Raw genomic sequence first — 18,441 nt, 5'->3', positions numbered from 1 at the left:
AAGTCTCAGCGCCGCGAACAAAGGAACTCCAGGGAACGGACCTCGGTGGAGATCCGTTCCGCTGCTCTCTAAAAGGGTCGCCATCCAGACAGAAGTGGGGGGTCACAGGGGAAGTCCTGGCCTGGTAGCAATGGCACCGCGATGCTTAAAGATTCTCTGTGCCTGGCTCTCCTCCCCCGGGGACGGCAGCCCCAGGAAAGTCACGGGGCTCATCTGCTCCGCTCCAGCGGCATGCGGCCCCACAACAGATGGGACCACAGGCGCCGGCGGGATGCTCCCGAGCTGGGAGCTGGAGCTCATGAAAGGGGTGCCTGGTTCCCACCCTGCAGCCGCCGGTGTCCCCACAGCCGGGTGCCACGGAGGCAGCATCCTGGCTCCCATGGCCTCCAGTGATGCTGCTCACCCAGCTCAGGCTGGGCTGCACCCCTCACCCTCCTCCTGCTCCTCGTCCTCCTTCTCCTCCTGGATCATGTCCCTGGGCCAGCACTGGGCTGGGGAAGGAAGCCACATGGAAAGCGACAGAGTCCACCTCCAAGCCCCACAGGGATCCACAGCACCCTCCTCCAAACCCCACCACTAAGAGCTGCAGTATCCACCTCCAAATTCCATTGGGCAGCCATGGTGTCCATCTCCACATTCCATGGGCAGCCATGGTGTCCAGCTCCAAACCCCACCAAGAGCTCCACTGTCCACCTCCAAACCCCATGGGCAGCAATGGTGTCCACCTCCCAACTCCCCCAAGAGCTGCAATATCCACCTCCAAACCCCATGGGCATTCATAGTGTCCACCTCCAAACCCCACCAAGATGCTGCAGCTCCAAACCAAACAGGGAACTGCAGCATCCACCTTCAACCCCATAGGGAGCCACAGCATCCACCTCCAAGCCCCATGAAAAGCCACAGCATCCACCTCCAAGCCCCAGTGCTGACCTCCTGCCATGCCCCGGTGTGCCCAGCCCACATGCCCGGCCACTCCGGAGGCGCCCCGGGCTCTGCGGTGACAGGCAAAGCCTTCCCGGAACGGACGCTATGCCACTGTCCCCGGGGCAACTCCCGGGCAGCTGGGCCCAGTGTGGCTGCAAACACTTGTTGTTGTGAAATTCCTCCTCCTCCTCCCTCCCGAGCACACACGCACGCACAGGCACCGCCAAGTAATCAGGCTTTAGAGGAGAAAAGCTGCAGGGCTTAGTGGAGCAGGAACCCGCGTCCCCACCCCGGCGGCAGCTGGGGGAGGGCGGCACTGGGAGGAGGCCCCTCCGCTACCCCGTCCCTCCATCCTGGCTATCCCGGCAGCCTCCTCTCTGGAGTCCAGGCGGGGATGCGGCCATGTGTGGAGGGCTCTGCTGCGACCCTCGCTCCTGCGCGGGGGTGATGCAGGAGAGCGGGGAGGATCCTTGTGCCCCCCACACCCCACTCCTGCCCATCCGTCACCCTTCGGGTCCCCATCTCCAGTACAACCCCAGGAAGCCCGTGACAGCCCAGGACCTTTTCCCACGGACCCAGCTCGTTAAAACGCCGATGGGGGCAAGGTCCCTGCGCCAACCACCGCGGTACCGGCTGCGGAAGCAGCCCTGGTGTCTCACTCCGGTGCCAGAGCCGGCTCGCCCATGGAGAAACCCCCCCGCCCTGGCGCTGAAAACCGCTTGCTTCAGCTGCTGCGGGATTTAAGATGCAGCGCGGATCGATGCAGGGCTTGGGCTCCAGCCGGGAGCTCGCCAGGCCACGTGGGGAGGGAGGGCTGCGGCGGCAGGACGGGCTGCCCTTCCCCAGCCCCACACCAGGCAGGGGGATGCTGGGTGCGAGATGGGGTGCGCCCCAAATGGGTGAAGGGGGCTTGGAGCGTGGGCGGGCTCCTGCCGTGCAGCTGAATCACCCGTCCCCTGTGCCAGGGAGGTGGGGGACCCGCCTCTGGAGACCTTAGGACGGGTCACACCTCAGTGCCGAAAGCAAGGGGCGCTGGGGCCGGAGCGGGGAGCGCAGCAGGAAAAGCACCGGACGGGAGGATGTGAGATAAAGCGCCCGGGGGTGTTATCTCACGCCTGCCCGCGGCCGCCTTTCCTGCGGCCCTGCGCCTCTTCCGCCCGGCTCCGCGCCCAGCTGGGAGCCAAGCGCCCGGCAGGATCGGCCCCGGATCTGCCACCCTGCCTGCTCGCCCTGTGGCTGCCGGGGGGCTGCGGGGGGGTCTCCAGCCACAACCAGGAGCACGCTTTGCATCACCCTGGCAAAGAGCCGAGTTGTGCCGACGTAGGGCTCGATGCCACACCGAGGCGTCCCCAGAGCCCCACGGGGTGGGGTCCAGGTGCCAAAGGTGGGGAGGACACCACGGCATGGTCACCGTCTCCACCAGCTCCCATCTTCCTCTGCAGCCAGCCAGACCTGCCAGCCTTCCCACCACGCCGCACGGATCGGGTGCCAGCAGCTCTGAGCCCCTCACTCACAGCCCCCCCAGCCGGGGCGATGGATGCAGAGCCTGGCACAGGGCTCCCCTGAGCACCCACGGCTGCAGTGGGTGGCACTGTGGGACAAAGGGACCCCAGCCCACCTGGTGCAGCCCCCCCAGCACCCCCGGAGACACCGGGCACACAGCGCCGTGGCCTCGCTCAGCCCCAGAGGCGCGAGGCAGTGCCCGCTGTTGGCACAGGGTGCTGCACCGAGCCGTGCCGAGCTGTGCCAGCGGCACCACTGCACAATCCCGCCATTGTCCCGGCCGCCGCTTTGCCTGCGCCAGCTCCCACCATCTGCAACCACCCGGCGTTGCCCTCCGGCCCCCGGGGCCACCGCGGCGGCAGGCGCCGGACACCGCGGCTGTGCCAGCTGGGATGGGGCTGTCCCCGCACTGTCCCCTCCAGGGACCCCAGGACCCGCGTGCTGGGGGGTGCCCGCCTAGTTTGCACAAAAGGGGGGTCCTCCCCGACTCTGACACCGCGGGACCACCCAGCACAGCAGACATCTCTGCTCCTCGCCAGCCGCTGCCCGGCCCCGTCGTTAATTGCAGCGGGGGGAGGAATTAATGATCTTAATCCCTTCTTTATGATTGACCCGAGTAAAGAGAGCGAGGCCCCCCCCCCTTCCCGTTCCTGCCCCTTTTCCGGCCCCCATCCCAGGGGAAGGCGCCGGGCAGCGTCATCTGGGTCCCTGTCAGAAGGTGCTTAGTCCCGGCCGCGGCATTAAAGGGGCACGTGATGGGCTCCCTCGCCCGGGTCTTTGCACGGGGCAGCTTAGCAGCCTGGAGGGACGCCAGGGTTCAAGGGGACACCACCAAGGTCAGGAGGCCCCAACCCACACCCAGGGGGTTCCCAGCCCTTCGCAGAACACTGCTCCTCCCCTGCAATGAACCACCCTGCCAGATCCAGGCTGAGCCCACAGGGTCTGAAAGCCAGGTGTCCCGGGGTGAGGGACAGCACCCATGGCACGGGTTGCCCAGAGAGAGCTGTGGCTGCCCCATCCCTGGAAGTGTCAAAGGCCAGGCTGGATGGGGCTTGAAACAACCTGGTCTAGTGGAAGGTGTCCCTGCCCATGGCAGGGGGTTGGAACAAGATGGTCTTTAAGGCCCCTTCAAACCCAAACCATTCCATGACTCCAAGGGTCACCCCAAAGACCTGCCTTTCACCAGCCTGGGATGCTCAGATGGGGCAGGGCAGCCATGCTCTCCCATGGTCCTGGGGGGAAAAAATGGGATTCTCCTCTCCCTGGATCTTCCCCCAGCGCTCAGCACCACACCAGCCTGCATCCCCCTTCCTCTGCCCTGGGGCTCCCCTGCACACTGCACACAGGGGACTGTGCTGCAATAGTCCTAACAACTCCAAAACAAATAAAGGTTGCAAAAGGATCATCTCTGGTGGTCCAGCACCCGGAGGAACCCCTGCCAGCCAATGGACTGAGAGTCCCCCCCAGTTGTAGGCACCATTCACTGTCAGTGGGGAGCAGGAGAGAAGCTTCGCTTCTCCTAAAAAAATGACAAGCTGCAAATTCCAGCCGGCTCCCCAGTGTTTTCGTTGCATGGCTGGAAAGCCATCAGCTCCTGCCGACCTAAAAAGTCTCATCTTCAAGAGAGAACTTCTGCTTTCCTTTAATTTTGAATAAATCACGCTCCTCCCGGAAAAAACGCCGGTTGGTCAGCCGTGCACAGACACGGCGTAAAGGGAGAAGAAAGCAGCAAAAGCTGAAGCCGAGCTGCTCCCGGGCTCTGGAAACAAAGGGAGAAAATCAAAATTCGCCTTTTTTCTAATCCCTGGGCGCTGGGTGGGCACCGGGGGCGGTGGCTTTGTCCGCCCTCAGCAGACGGAGGACGAGGACGGAAGGGACCCCGGCGTCTTTTCAGCCTGGAGAAAGGCTGTAATTGTCCCCTCCGCCGGGTTTTTGTCCCCACTTCCTCCCCCTCGCCATGCAGCCGCCAGCCCAGCATGGCCCCCACCTCTCTCCACCACCACCATCGCTCCCTGGTGATGGAGGGATGGACAGACGGATGGACAGACTCAGCCATGCCATGGACAGACTGAAGTAGGGTGCCCACCACCAGCATGTGTTCCTCTCCAAAGCATCCCGAGGGAAGGTCTAGGGAGGCTGCAGCGGGAGGTTCCTTCCCCTCGCAGCACTGGAGGTGGTTCCTGTGCTCCTCAGCCACCATGGTCAACACCTGACAGGACCTTGGGATGGCCAGGAGCACGGGACCATGGTGGGAGCAATGCATGGGGAGACAAGACACCCTGGAGGCATCATGGTGTCTGAAACACACCCTGGGATGAGACACCCAGCGAGTAGAGCAGGACCACGGCCCTGTAGCAGCGTCACGAGTCAGATGGTCCAGCTGCAACCCAGGTCAAAGGCTCGGGAAAACAAGCACCACCAGAACAAGGTTCAAAGCAGCTCCGACCCCAGCACCACAACACCCGACCCAGCTCCCAGGTGCCCCATTTCCACAGCACAGTCAAACCTGCTGCTCCCTTCACCAGATGACACAGGTCAACTGAAACAGGCCCTGACTGCAGGCTCACCGACCACATGGGCACCAGCAGCAGGAGAACCAAGTGAGAAATCAATCTGTGATCTCCCAGGGCTGAATATCCCTGCGGGACACCCATCCAGGGAGAACACGGTGCCTGATAACCAGGAACACCCGGAGGCAAAGACAAGGATGTTGTTTGCAAGCCATCACTTCTGTCAACTCAGTAGCCCCCGAGCTCTGCTCTTTGAGTTCATCCTTCTGAAAACTGGTCCAGCTGGATAATCCACTGCTGGATATGCCATGGAAGTTACCATCACCCACCACCTTTTCTCCAGACATCAAGAGAGGACTCCCAGGCCTGGGGGAGGTTTGGGCAGTGCTGTGAATGCTCAGGCTCACCCTGGACAGCTTAAGGAGTCGGAGGTATGACGGGTCGAGGTATGACAGGTCGCCAGATGGGCAACTCACACGGAGATAGTTCATCTCCCGTGCTCCAGAACATCCTTCGGAGGGCCAGTTGTGGCAGCCGCTCTGCTCGTCTCTGCTGCCGAGGTGGCACTGAGGGACGTTAAGAAGCCAACTCCTGAATTAAAAAGGCTATGGAAGATTAAATCCAGCATCTGGAGTTCGCCCTGGAAGCAGATGGCGAGTCATCATGGTGCACAGAGTGGCTTTCACCCGTCTCCTCCTCGCAGGCAGCCGCTCAGCCCCGGTGATGCCCCGCAGGAGCAGCTCCGGACGCACACACAGCGAGGACCAGGATGTGTCCTGCCAGGTGCATCCTTAGGGCAGCGTGGTGAGGCCATGCTGCATCCTGCTGAGCAGGCAGGAGGTGATGCCACCTCCCCAGGTAGGTTCCCTACTCCAGGGATCCAGCAAGGGCACATTCTTCCCCGCAAACTGTGGCTTTTCCCATGTAACCCCATGGCTGCAGTGACCTTCTCAATCCACCAGCACGGCAAACACCCCAGAGCCTATCCCCAGTGCGCCCTGGACTTCCAAGGAGGTTACCACTGAGGGGAGGACGAGGATGTCCCCAGGGACACCACTGCCTCCACGCACATCCTTGAACCTCACCCTGTCACCCTGGCACAGCTGGAGCCACCACTGTGGGGACCAACCTGTGCCTGGGGCTGCCCCGGCCGGGAAACGTGGCTGCGTCCTGCCTCCGCAGGGTGGTGGTTACGGATTAAGGAGTCTTAAATGTCAGACGACCAGGCGCTCCCTGGAAATCCACTTATCTCCGCTGCCACTCGGAGCGGCCAGAGCCGGGCGGTTATGGAGATAACGCGATTTGAAGCGTCCACCCGAGCATTGCAGGGCTGCGGGTGCCCTGCGGACAACGCCAGGCACCTCCTCCCCTCCTCCGCTCGCCCAGCTGCTGCCCAGAGAGCCGGGTGACGGCTCAGCCCGGGGGCTGCGCCCACCTGCGCGACCCCCCCCTTCCCCAATTCCGGGGGATGAGGGAGCCTTGGCAGCCTCGGTGCTCATCCATCCCCCCCTGTGCCAAAGCTGCACCAATTCGCTGCCCAAATCCTAAAACGACTGTAACTAAAACCTACCAGATTGAGCCTGGGGAAGGGCCCCCCCCCACCACCACCTCCCCGCCTCTCCCCCCCTCTCCAAATGGGATTGAACAGATCTGCTCTCGCACGAGCCCAGCTCGCAGCCAAGCAGCATCTGACATTCACGCGCCGTGGCACGGCTCTGCCGCTCGCCCACTCCCCCCGGCTTGGCATCGCCCCGGAGATGCGCCATCAGTCCCAGCCCAGCAGAACCCCCCCTGTCCTCTGCAAAGCACCCCCCCCAGACCCTCCTGGAGGGACTCCAGCTCTTTGATCCAAAGAGTTCCCGGTGTTCTCCCCACCACCGCGGTGATTCAGGGCTGTGAGGTTCAGGGGACCAGGCGGGATGACCCCAGGGCTTTGGGGACAGGTGGATGGGGCAGGCTCTGCCCGGTGGCAGATGCCAGGAACAACGGGCATCCCAGCAGGACCCCCAGGGAGCTGGGGTGGGCCCAGGGATGCCTTTGCCCTGGGGAGACCCACACACAGCCTGCCCAGGCCAAGCTAAGACGTGTGAATTGCTCCTTTAACAGATGGGGCGATTACAGCATCATTTACCGGGGGTCTGACCGACAACCAGGTCATGGAGAGACCCACTGGCAGGTGCAGAGCAATGAGGAGGTAATTAAAAATAAGGAAAAGAGTTGTAGGCACAGTCACGTGGCAATACTGGATGGTGAAAAGCCCCAAAGCCATTAGTGCCACCTCCAAGTGCCACCTCCAATGGTGCTCCAATTTATTCCTGCCACCTCCAAGTGCCAGCTCCACTGGTGCCCAAATCTATTTGTGCCACCTCCAATCGTGCCCAAATACATGAGTGCCATCCCCAAGCGCCACCTCCAGCGGTGCTCAAATCTATTCATGCCACCTCCAAGTGTCACCTCTGGTAGTGCCCAAATCCATCAGTGCCACCTCCAAGAACAGCTCCAGCCTGGAGCTGTCCCCTTGCGCTCCCAGCTCTCTCAAAACCTCATCCCTCCACATGCCACCAGGCAGCTCCATGGTGGCAGAGCACACACCGAGGGGCTGCTTCAGATCCCAGGAAAGCCTGCAGTGGGAAGGGCCAGTGCACCCATGGCAGTGCCTATGTCAGGGTCACCACTTGAGAGCGCCGGGGCCAGCTCGGTGCATTTGAGCTTGGCCATTAATGGGTGGTGAGGACCTCGTGGTGCTTAGTAGTGAGATCCCAAGCCACCATGATCCCCACTCTGGAAGGCAACCACTTTGGAAGAACCACTTTTCCCACCGGGAAGGCGATGGCCCCGTCGGAAAGCCGCCGGGGTCCGCAGACGGCAGCTACTGACAGATGTCTGAGAGGACGGCGAATAATCCCGTCTTCCTCTGGGAGGATTCGGGTCGCCCTCGCCCTCACCGGGGGTTTATCCATTGTCTGGATCTGCCGGCGGTTGTTATTTTTGGTCAGCTCCACGTTTTGCTTGGCCTCGCTGGCAGGAGGGAAGCGGGAGGAAGAAGAGAAAGGGGAGGAGGAAGGCTGCTTGGCCAGGGCCTGGCAGGGGGAAGAACCAGCTCAGCTCTGGGAGAGGGCAGTCAGGCACCCCGCAGCCCTCAGGGAGCCTGGGTGGGTCTCTTCCCAGCCCCACAGCCTTGCTGAGCACAGCCAAAACTCACCACAGCGATGGGGCTGGCCAGCCCAGGAATCCCATTCCCCCTGGCGCCCAGGGGAATCACTTCCAGTGAGCCCAAGTGGGCCAGAAAGGCTTGAGAGGTTTTGGGGGGTGGGCTTTGGGGGGCAGGCAGTGATTAGGGTTCTTTCCAGCACCAAAAGCAAGCACAGGGGAGCTCTGTGAGGGACAGGCAGATCCTGTCTGTGACCAGCACCACATCAAGCCCTGCCTGCAGACCCACAGGTGTCTCAGGTCCATCCAGACAGGCAAAAAAAGCTGGGGAGCCTCAGGAAGGCAGATCCCCATCCTGTCTCCACCCACCCAGGCTGTGGACCCCCATCCCTCTCGCTTCATTGCCAGCACTGCAGAATCCCAGTAGCAGGCCAGCCCTGCCAGCAGGTCCCATCCTCCCCAGTGGTTTGGGCTCACCAACACTGTGGGATGCAGCTCAGTCAGCCACTGGGATCTGCACCTGGATCGCTCTGGAGGCACTGCTGAGGCCCTGGCACAGGTTGCCCAGAGAAGCTGTGGCTGCCCCATCCCTGGAAGTGTCCAAGGCCAGGATGGACAGGGCTTGGAGCAACCTGGTCTGCTGAAAGGTGTCCCTGCTCGTGGCAGAGGGGTGGAACAAGGTGAGCTTTAAGGTCCCTTCCAACCCAAACTATTCCACGATTCCATGATTCTATCCTTCCGAACAGGGTAGAGGGGAAGCACAGGCAGAGCTGGGGTAAGAGCATCCAAGAGGATGCTCCTGGGAAGAAGACACAAGCCTTGCCTCAAGACTTTGTGCCTCTCCCCACCTCCCTGGCAGCGACACAGGGAGCACCCCCACAAGGCAGGGCTCGCCATCCTTCTCCATGTTGTCTTTCCACCACCCCCCAGTTTGCCTGCGGAGCAGGAAGATAACATAAAGCTGCCTCCCCTGCCTCTGTGGGTTCTCACTCCTGCAAGAGATGGAGGGTACGAGCACAGAAGTGCCTCTCCCGAGCTTTCCCTGTGCTCGGCACCGCTTGTCATTCAAGCAAACCCCGTGGCCTTTAAGCTGCCAAGGTACCAGAGCTGCTCTGGAATCGGAGTTCACTCGGCTCCTGCCCTGGAGCAAGGAATCTGAAACGCTGCCACTGGAAACGAAACAGAGCATCCGTCATTTTACTTGCCAGAAATATATCCAGCCCCCAAAAAAAGAAATCCTGCCTGCGAAAGAGCCAGCAACAAAGCCCTCGATTCCACCGGCGAGGCTGAGCCCGGCATCGGGCATTTCCACCGGGATCCTGATTCCCTGCCCAGTTCACTGGTCAGATTAGGGCCGGGGAGGACAGGAGGAGGGTGCCAGCTCAGGATCAGGATGGTTGGTGGGGACCAGCAGCTCTCACCTAGGATACTACCAGGAAAATCCGTGGGTTTGGGAAGAAAAGAGGCAGGTGGTAGAGGCAGGGCTGGGGGGGATGAAAGGTGCAAACCAGCATAGTGAAGCCCAGCCAGCCCTACCACAGGAGTGTCCAAGGGACCCCACCCTGCCCGAAGCTGCTGCCAGCATCCTGCCTGCAATTCCCCCCCCCCCCTCCTTCGGCCATGCAGGTCGTCACCGCCCCCCCGCCCCCGGCCATTCCCAGTCGCATCCCCAGGAAAAGCAGCAGCGCGTTCCCAGCCAGCCCAGCCCCCAGCCCAGGCACGCCAACCCAAATATCTGCGAGAGGCGCTCCCCTCCCTGGGAACAGCGACTCGCCGCAGAGTTCACATGCCCCAGCAATGCCTGATTAAACTCCCAAACTCCAAGGGAATACCCCTGAGGCTGTCTGAAGATAAGCTAGGAGCTAGGCTGCTCTCAGGAAATGCAGGAACTGAGAAAGAGCAATCCCTTTTTTTTTTTTCCCTTTTAAATCCAGAATAACACAGAGCAAACCCTGGTGCTCTCTGGCTCAGACACAAGCACTGCCCAAGCTCACTGCTGTGCACCCCAAGAGCTTCCTGTTCCCTGAGACATCGCAGGTGACCCCGGCTCCAAGACAAATCCTGCTGGAGGCAGTGGGGATGGAATCAGAGAGCCCAGGACAACTCCAGGCAGCACAGGAGAATGGACTGGAAGATGCCAAGGAAGAGGACGGAGCTGGAGCCCTGGGCAGAGGGAAGGGTGCTGCCCAGGCCAGCAGGTGCCAGAGGACAGGGACACTTGCTGCCATCACCTCCAGCACTGGTGACTCTTGGCAGGTGTTCCACCATTTTCCTTCACCCTAGGGAACATCTCAGACACCGATTTTCACTGGTCCCCAGGATTCCTGCACTCCTGTCTTTCTCCCCTCCTTGAGCTTTTCCATGAGGGACAGTCATAGCACTAGACCTGGATCTCCCGAGCCAAGCTCAAGGGCAAGGCAGTCAAGGAAACCATGTTAATGCAGAACCCAAAGCAATGGGCAAACTGGATCATCCCGGGATCAAGAGGAAGACGGTGCTCCTCCCTTCGGTACCTATTGGATCCCAGGGAGCAAACAGCAACTCATCTTCCAGGAGAGCGGACCCACAGGGAGGGTTTGCACCACATCTTGGGGATCAGGGAGCCTTGGCACTGCCTCATCCTGGCTGATGGGGTGGGGGGGACACTGTGACATCGGCTTCAGTGGTGACCAAATGTCATAAGGGAGAAGGCCTGCCTTCTACCAGGAGCACAGCTGGGAAGGGACCTGCACCAACACACACCGTGCTCTTGGATGGGCAAATGTGCCCGAGGCCTGAGGCCACAGGTGATGGACTGACCCAAGCCAAGCTCTCCTTTGGAGATGTCCTCTTGGATATCTTTCTTGGTTCTTAATGCCTCTTCAGGAATCGGCCCAAGAGGAAGGGCATCTTCCTTCCCTGTACATGGCAGGATGGAAAACCAGCATCCCTGGGCAGTCTTCTCCTGGGAAGAGTCTTTAGGAAAACTGATGGGGTGGCAGAGCAAGGAGGTGTTGTACCAACAAGGCCAAGCTTCTCTCTTTGGTCAGATCCCAGTTTGGCTGCAGAAGACATCAGTACTGCTAGAGAACACTTGGATTGTCCCTTCCCTGGGGGTCTGATGCAGCCACAAGACCCCAGTGTGGCCTTTCCATGCATGAAGGGGGTGTGGAAGAAAAATGGAGAGAGACTTCTCACCACAGCCTGTTGTGACAGGACAAGGGGCGAGGGGTTTAAACTGACACAGGGCAGGGTTAGATGGGGAAAAAATTCCTCTCTATGAGGATGGTGGGACATGGGTTGCCCAGAGAAGCTGTGGTTGCCCCATCCCTGGAAGTGCTCAAGCCCAGGTTGGATTGGGCTTGGAAGCCCTGGTCCAGTGGAAGATGTCCCTGCCCATGGCAGGGGGGTGGAACAAGATGAGCTTTAAGGTCCTTTCCAACCCAAAGCATGATTCAACAACAATTTAACTCCCAGCACTGTGCCTTACCCAAAAAGCACAAGTGACACAGGTGAAGTTGGCAGATCTGAAAGAACCAACCCCAGGACAGTCAAAAAGCAGAGCTGGAGCCCTGGGAAGGAGGAAAGGGTCACCACCACCAGCCACAGCACGAGTCAGGATGGGGAGACCCTCAGCTGAGGGAGCTGCAGGACTCACAGTAAGAAACACAGGGGTTCACTCTATGACCTCGAGGAGAATAGCCATGGAAAAACCCATCTACAAGCTGTCACAACACAGAGGAAGATAGAGAAGAGTCACAAGACTGATCCTGGGAAAGCTGGAGCATGAGGGAAACACCACATGGTGGGGGCTGGAAAGGGCTTATAAGACTGGAGATGTGGTTTGAGGGGGACTGACTGCAGAGTGTCACCATCTGTCTGGGCTCACTGGTCCTTCCTGGCCCCAAGCTTTCAGGGACTACACTAAAACTGGAGTTACTTGCCAATACTTATGCCTTTCCTCACTTCGCCGAAAGCTGAGGAACAAGGTGGTGAGCTGGAATGACAAGGAACAAGCTGGATGTGGTTGGTGCCTGCCACATGTTGGTCCATTCCTTCCCCAGCCAGCCCAGGCTGGGCTCAGATTCCCCAGTCTCCTTCCAGGGACCTTCCTGCTGGATTGGTGGCCACTGCAAGGGAACCATCTTCCCTCACCCATGCAGAAGGGGTTGATCCCATCAGGGTTTTCACCCCTCCTGAAACCCAACACCCACCTCCCCATCTCTCCTCCTGTGGCACTGGCAAGCCCCTGGGATGGGAGGGAAGCTCCCAGAGCACAGGGCACCCATCCAAAGGGGTGATATTCCCACTGACTGCTCTCAGCTTTCATGATGGACATTCTTCTCCACCTGCTGCTTCCTCCAACCCATCTTCCTCTCTCTTCCCCGTGCCAGGGGGTCCTGCACCTTGCCTTCAGTGACATGATCTGTGGAGGATGAGCCTGAGCAAGGCTGGGGGACGAGCAGGGGCTGTGGAACAAGCTGGGCAGGAATCCCTCACAGATTCCATCCTCCAGCGAGATGGAACACCAGGGGATGTGGTCTTGTAGGTGGTGGATTGGTCAAAAGGAAGCCCATCCTTGTGGCTGGGATAAGCCACTGGAATTTTAGGGACTGTCCACAACATCTCCCTCAGTGCTCTGACACAGCTGTTTCCATCCCACAGGTTTCACAAAGACCTATCCATGGGGGGTTTTATTCCTCCTTTCAGTTTCTGGCACTTTTGACATAAGGCACGTCCAAGTTAAGGGTAGAAAAATTCCCCAGCAATTCTTGACAAGGTTTCCCTCGACCAGCATGGCTTCCCCATCCTTGTGCACCCTGGATGGACCCACCTGCCCTCCCTGCACCTTTCTCCTACACACTGTGACTCTGAACAGCAGCACCCAGAGGGGGAACATCCTCCCCTGAGGATTTTTCAGAGGAAAAATGTACTTTTTCACCCCGATGCTGCATTTTAACAATGCAACAAAGCCAAACCCCGGTGCCAGGGCTGCAGCCCTCACTATCCCGAGAGAAGCAGCTGGCACCCACAAGGGATTCAGGATGGGTGCCTCCAGAGAAGACCCGCGGGCGTCCTCATGTCCCCACAGCGGGCACTCCCGCTTGGGCTCAAGGGGTTTAAGCCGAAGCAGTGCAAGTCCCTGCTGCAGCCCCCCGAGGTGTAAGGCTCCCTGAGCTCTTAATGGGCTTATTACGGAGCTGCTGGGACCAGAGCAGCGCCCGGGGGGACTTACAGGCATCCCCAGCCCGAAGCCCCCCGCGGCACCGCCCGTCCCTGGCACCGCGGGGGCCGCCCCCGCCCGCCCCTTCCCGGACGGGCCATCGCTGACGGCGCCGAGCGCTCAGCCTGCCCTCAGCCCGTCCCAAATCCCACACGCCGCCTCCTGCCCGCCTCCAGGACAAAGGTGGATGCGTGTCCCCCCCAGCCCTGCACAGATCTAATCCCCCCACAGGCCATGGCATCGGTGTGGCATCCCCACGCCGTGTGCCTGCAGCCTGTGCCCCACAGCTGTGCCCTGTGCCTGCAGCCCCACTCTGGCACCCTGCGCCCACCCTCTGCTGCTGCTCACCCCATCATCACTGTGCACCCCACATCCTGCCCTACATCTGCACCCCACAACTCACCCCACATCCTCCCCCAGGGCCACGCTGAGCCCACGCAGCAGGACGTGGTGGGGCTGTCGCTGGGGCAAGACCAGATGCAGGTCCCCCCAGCCGGCCTCAAAATCAGGCTGAGGGTGACAGGAGAGTGTGCCACTTGGCCCAGGGAGGCTGGAGGGGCCAGCACACCATCCCACACCATCCCCGGGAAATCCTGTTTTTCCGGGCTTGGATCAAGCACAGGGGACTGGGAACAACGGCCATCCAGGGAAAACCCTACTGGAAAGCTGTAAAACCCCACTCAGTAAATCCCTGCTCTCAACCAGCACAAGTTTTGGGGAAGCAGCCCCTGACAACAGTGGCTCTGCCCTCCTTTTCATCCTATTTTGGGGATCTGTACTTTGTGCCTTTGGGTTTTTCCAGAGGGGAAATATATTAAAAAAAAAAAAAAGGCAAAAAAACCCCCAAAACCTAAGCACGCCGCTGAGCTCCTGTGAATTCCCTATCAGCTGCTGTACACGCACATGGCACAGAAAAATCCTTAGCAAATTCCTGCTGAAAAATAAGAAAAAGACCAGGAAAACCCACCAAAGGCTGAGCTCGCCGGACACAGCGCGCCAGGAGGGGCTGACAGAGCTGTTACGGTCTATTGGGCCAATAATCCACAAACTAAGACAGATTTATTGTACATGGCAGATCCTAACAGCTCCAAAGAAACCATCACTGTCTCCCGGTGCTTAAAATTCACTTTCTTGGGGGGGGGGAGAAAAAAAGGGCCAAAATATGGCTTTATGAGATAAGATGCGTGGTTGGACCACTCTGTGACAGGCAGAAGCCTGTGCAAACACATATATGGCTATTTTTTTTTTGCCTTGGTATATAAATATATAAAATATCTCGTCTTCCAAGGCGAGTGCGACTGCATTACCCGTCGGAGCGCTGTCCTTACCACCGGATTACCCAGCTTGGTTTCACCTCCCTTAGCAAGATGGATTTGCAGGGATGTTGCTTCTGCCTCAGTATTACAGACCAGGAAAAAAAAAAAAAAGGGGGCGAGATAAAAAATTAAATTAATTAAAGCCAACTTGAGCCCCTGCATCCATCTGGCTTGCTGGGATGGATGAGTTTGGGAAGGTGCAATGATCTGAGGAGGGAGATGCTGGAGAGGAGAGCAGGCTCTTCCCACCGGCACCACGCCGTGACGGCAAGCCCGGGATGGGGGGATATTTCAATGATAATAATAACGAAAATAGTAATATTAAAAAGGGCAGAGCTGGCGCTTTCCCTGTTTCTGGCACACAGGACACCAGGCAGTGCAGAGCAGCGGGACCGGGAGCGGGATCAGCCCAATCCCGTCAGTAATTGCGGCGTCTGTTCGAATCTCCGCGACGCTGGAAATCACGCTGGGCCCGGCTCAGAGCTCCCCGGCGGCTGATCGTATCGGACGGGGATCAGAGAGGCTCAGCTAACGGGTTTAGTGCGCGGCTCGTCCCAGCCGGCGCTGCCGCCGAGGGGGGGCCGGGCTCCCGCTCTCCCCGGGGGGGCCGCGGGGCCGGGATGCTCCCGGGAAGCTCGGAGGGAGCGCGTGGGAGCGGAGCATCCCTCAGCGGGGCCGTGCCTGGGGGGATGCCCGGTGGGACAGCCAGCCCTAAGCCCCTCTGGCATCATATGTGCATGGTGGGTCGGGTACACCTTGTGTTCGCCCTGCCAGCACCCACCACCCCCTGGCTGCACCCCAAAACCATCCGGGGGGGTGTGAGCAGTGGGAAGCTGGAGCAGGCGACCAGGAGAGAATGACACGGGCAGGGATGGATGCAGGGAGGGGGGTTTGCATGGATGCCCCAGCTCCAGCCCCGCGGATGCACCCTAAAACCATCCCAAGGGGTGTGAGCAGTGGGAAGCTGGACCAGACGACCGGGACAGCCGCTTTCAGCTGAACCCGGAGCCTCAGAGCGATGCTCGTGGGTAGGGATGGGTGCAGGGAGGAGGTTTGCATGGATGCCCCGGCTCCAGCCCCCTGGCTGGCAGTGCAGCAGCGGGAAGGGATGTGCTGGGACTGGCCGGGTGGCTCCAGGGAGGGAGTCGAACGAGTAATTAGAGCAGGAGGCTGTGAGTCAGCAAACGATGCGTAACCTCGGCGAGGCTGACAATGAGGCAAAAGATGGCAGTTTCGACCGAGAGCGCCGGCTGAAAGGGCACATTTAGATATGCAAGAAGCAGCGACTCCTGACAATCCCAGGGCTGGGACCTGCCCAGCAAACCGTGCTGCTCCGGAGCCACCGTCTGCACCAAGCACTCGATTCCTTCCTCCAAGATCATTGTGAATAGAGACATGGGTGGGCAGAGCAAGGCAGCGGGGACCACTCCCAAAAACACAGCGTTCAGGGGAAGACGCCAGGCAGCCTCTGCTCCAGCACCCCATGCTGCCTGGGAAGTGGGATACAACCAGGCCGGGCAGCTGACCTTGCTCCGGATGCCCCGGAGAGAAGAGCAGCCACGGCGGGGGCCGATCCTCCTGGCACACCCGCTCCACTCCAGGGTGGATATTAAGGTTTGGCTTGGAAGCAAACCCCAGCTCCAGCCACAGGCTCGTCCCCCACCCCGTTTTGGGGGGGTCCATCAGGGCTGCAGGCAGGTAGGGCCCCGCCGCCCAGCCGCCCTCGGCGAGGAGAGTTTAATTAACCCCGGAAAGCGATCGTTAAACGGCCGGCCCGGGTAATCGATGCGGAAGGGGCAGCTTTGCTGCCGAGGGACCATCTGCTCCGGGGAGCGGCGGCGGCTCCTCATCCCCCCGTCACCCCTCGCCCTGCGCCTGCCGGGAAGCCACGGCCACGGGGCAGCTGGTTTGGGGGCCTGATCCAGAGCTGAACCCCGGCCGAGCCATCCCGGGGGGATGGGAGCTGCCCCTCGCCTCAACCCTCGCTTCCCGTAAAGCCCCAAGTCCCTGAGCCACGTGATTTCCGACACGGCACAGCCCCCCCGGCACAAAGCCCACCGGAGGGTCCCTCCAGAGCAAGGCATTCCCCCCTTCCCCCCAGCCAGGATGTGGCTGAAGTAAAGCTGGGCAGGGATGTGGCCAAGCATCCTCCACGCCCCACAGCTATTTTCACCCATGAGATGAGTTGGGGCGGTCTCAGCCTCGAGAGCATAGACGGTTTGTGTCTTTTGGAGTGCCTGCCCCCACCCCCACCCCACCCCCGGCACACACAGATTCCCAGGGGATTACTCAGAGGGATCGCCCAGGATACCAGCCATCCTGCCATGGGGCACTGCGTCCCTGCCCACCTCCCCCAGCATTCACTCGCACCCTGAAACTGCTGGCAGCTCCCGACCCTTCTCCAACCCTGAATTTCCGAGTTTCTCCTTATTTCCACCCAGTACATGGTGCTGAGTGCTCAGGGACAGAAGGGCTGGGTGGGGGGCACCCGCTTCCAAGGGACCCAGGAGCTGCTTCCCCCTATGGGGCACTCACTGCAGCTCTGGGATGGGGTTCCTGGACAAGTCTGGGATGGACACAGGGAGACCCCCGGTCCCTCACCCCGTGGTCACCCCCCAGGAGAACTTTGGGGGGCAGCTGGGAGTGCAGCACCCCATGGCAAAGCCAGACAGCAGATGGAAGAGCGGGATTTTGCCTCTCCAGGATGTGATTCAGAGAGGCCAGTGTCCCAAGTGGTGTCTGTCTCCTATGAGGGGACACTCCACTATCATCACACCCTGCCCAGCTCCCAGTGCCAACCCATCCCAAGAAGCCTGTGAGGACATGGCACTGGCATGACCCTGCTGGGGTGATGCAGAACCTCCTGGTCTGGGTCTGACCCCACCCACTGGGAGAAGAGGGGCCTGGGATTCTCCCTGCTCCGATGGCAGCAGCTCAACTGGCAGGGAAAAGTGGCCCCTGCACCCAGACACACCCACCCTCCCACACTGGCACCACGATGTGGGCACCAGCTTGAGGGCCACCTCTGCCCCAGGAGAAGGTCCTGGTAAATTCGATTCCTGGTTGCCAGGACCACCAGGAGATCAGGTCAGGCTCTGGCATGGAGTTGGCGGGGCAAGGGTTTGCCAGGACACCCACAACACCTGGAGAACACCCAGAGGGATGCCAAGGTACCAGCACCCAACCACTGGGCATGGGGGTGAGGTGACCCTTCCCATCCCTGCATGTCCAGGAAGGGATGCCCACGGCAGTGGAAGAGCAGCTGGAATGCTGTGGGCAGGAGGCACCAGGGGCAGCTGAAGAGCTTCACTGCAGGAGAGAAACTGAGGCAGGGAAGGGCTGGGATGGGCCCACACACTTGGTGGAGTGAAGGGACCCAGAGCCAGCTTTTCAGCTACTCCCCATCCTGAGGCCACCCTGTGATGAGGACAGGGAGCAAAGACAGAGCAGGAACGACCCCCGCACTGGCCCCACTAGCCCCCAGCACGGGATGTGAGACAGGAGCTCACCCTCAGTGGGGTGCTTGCCCCTCAGCCCTCTGAGGAAGGATCCAACCCCTCAAACTGGGGCTCAGCCCCAGAACCAGTGCTTAGCCCCCCAAACTGCTGCCCAACCTGAAATGGTGCTCAGCCACCCAAACTGGTGCTCGGTGCCCAAACTGGTGCTTGTCTTCCTAAAACAGTGCTCAGCGCCCCCCAAGCCAGCTCTGAACCCCCTGAACTGGTGCTTGACCCCTGAGATGGTACCAGCTCAGCCCCCAAAATGGTGCTCAGCTCCCAGGCTGGTGCTCAGCCCCTGAACCAGCACTCAGCCCATGAGACAGTGCTCAGCTCCA

General features: G+C 60.4%; 1 protein-coding gene across 1 annotated transcript in view; it reads right to left on the bottom strand.

Moving 5' to 3' along the window:
• Positions 1–18,441, bottom strand: part of CXXC5 (CXXC finger protein 5) — a 38,206-nt gene that overhangs the window by 6,938 nt on the left and 12,827 nt on the right. The gene's annotated exons all lie outside the window — the stretch shown is intronic.

The sequence above is a fragment of the Pipra filicauda genome, unplaced genomic scaffold, assembly GCF_003945595.2.
Source record: "Pipra filicauda isolate LSUMZ 115617 unplaced genomic scaffold, ASM394559v2 scaffold3_size10097308_pilon, whole genome shotgun sequence".
Classification (NCBI taxonomy): domain Eukaryota; kingdom Metazoa; phylum Chordata; class Aves; order Passeriformes; family Pipridae; genus Pipra; species Pipra filicauda.
The sequence above is the reverse complement of the archived record's forward strand: the minus strand, read 5'-3'. Positions and strand labels throughout refer to the sequence as shown.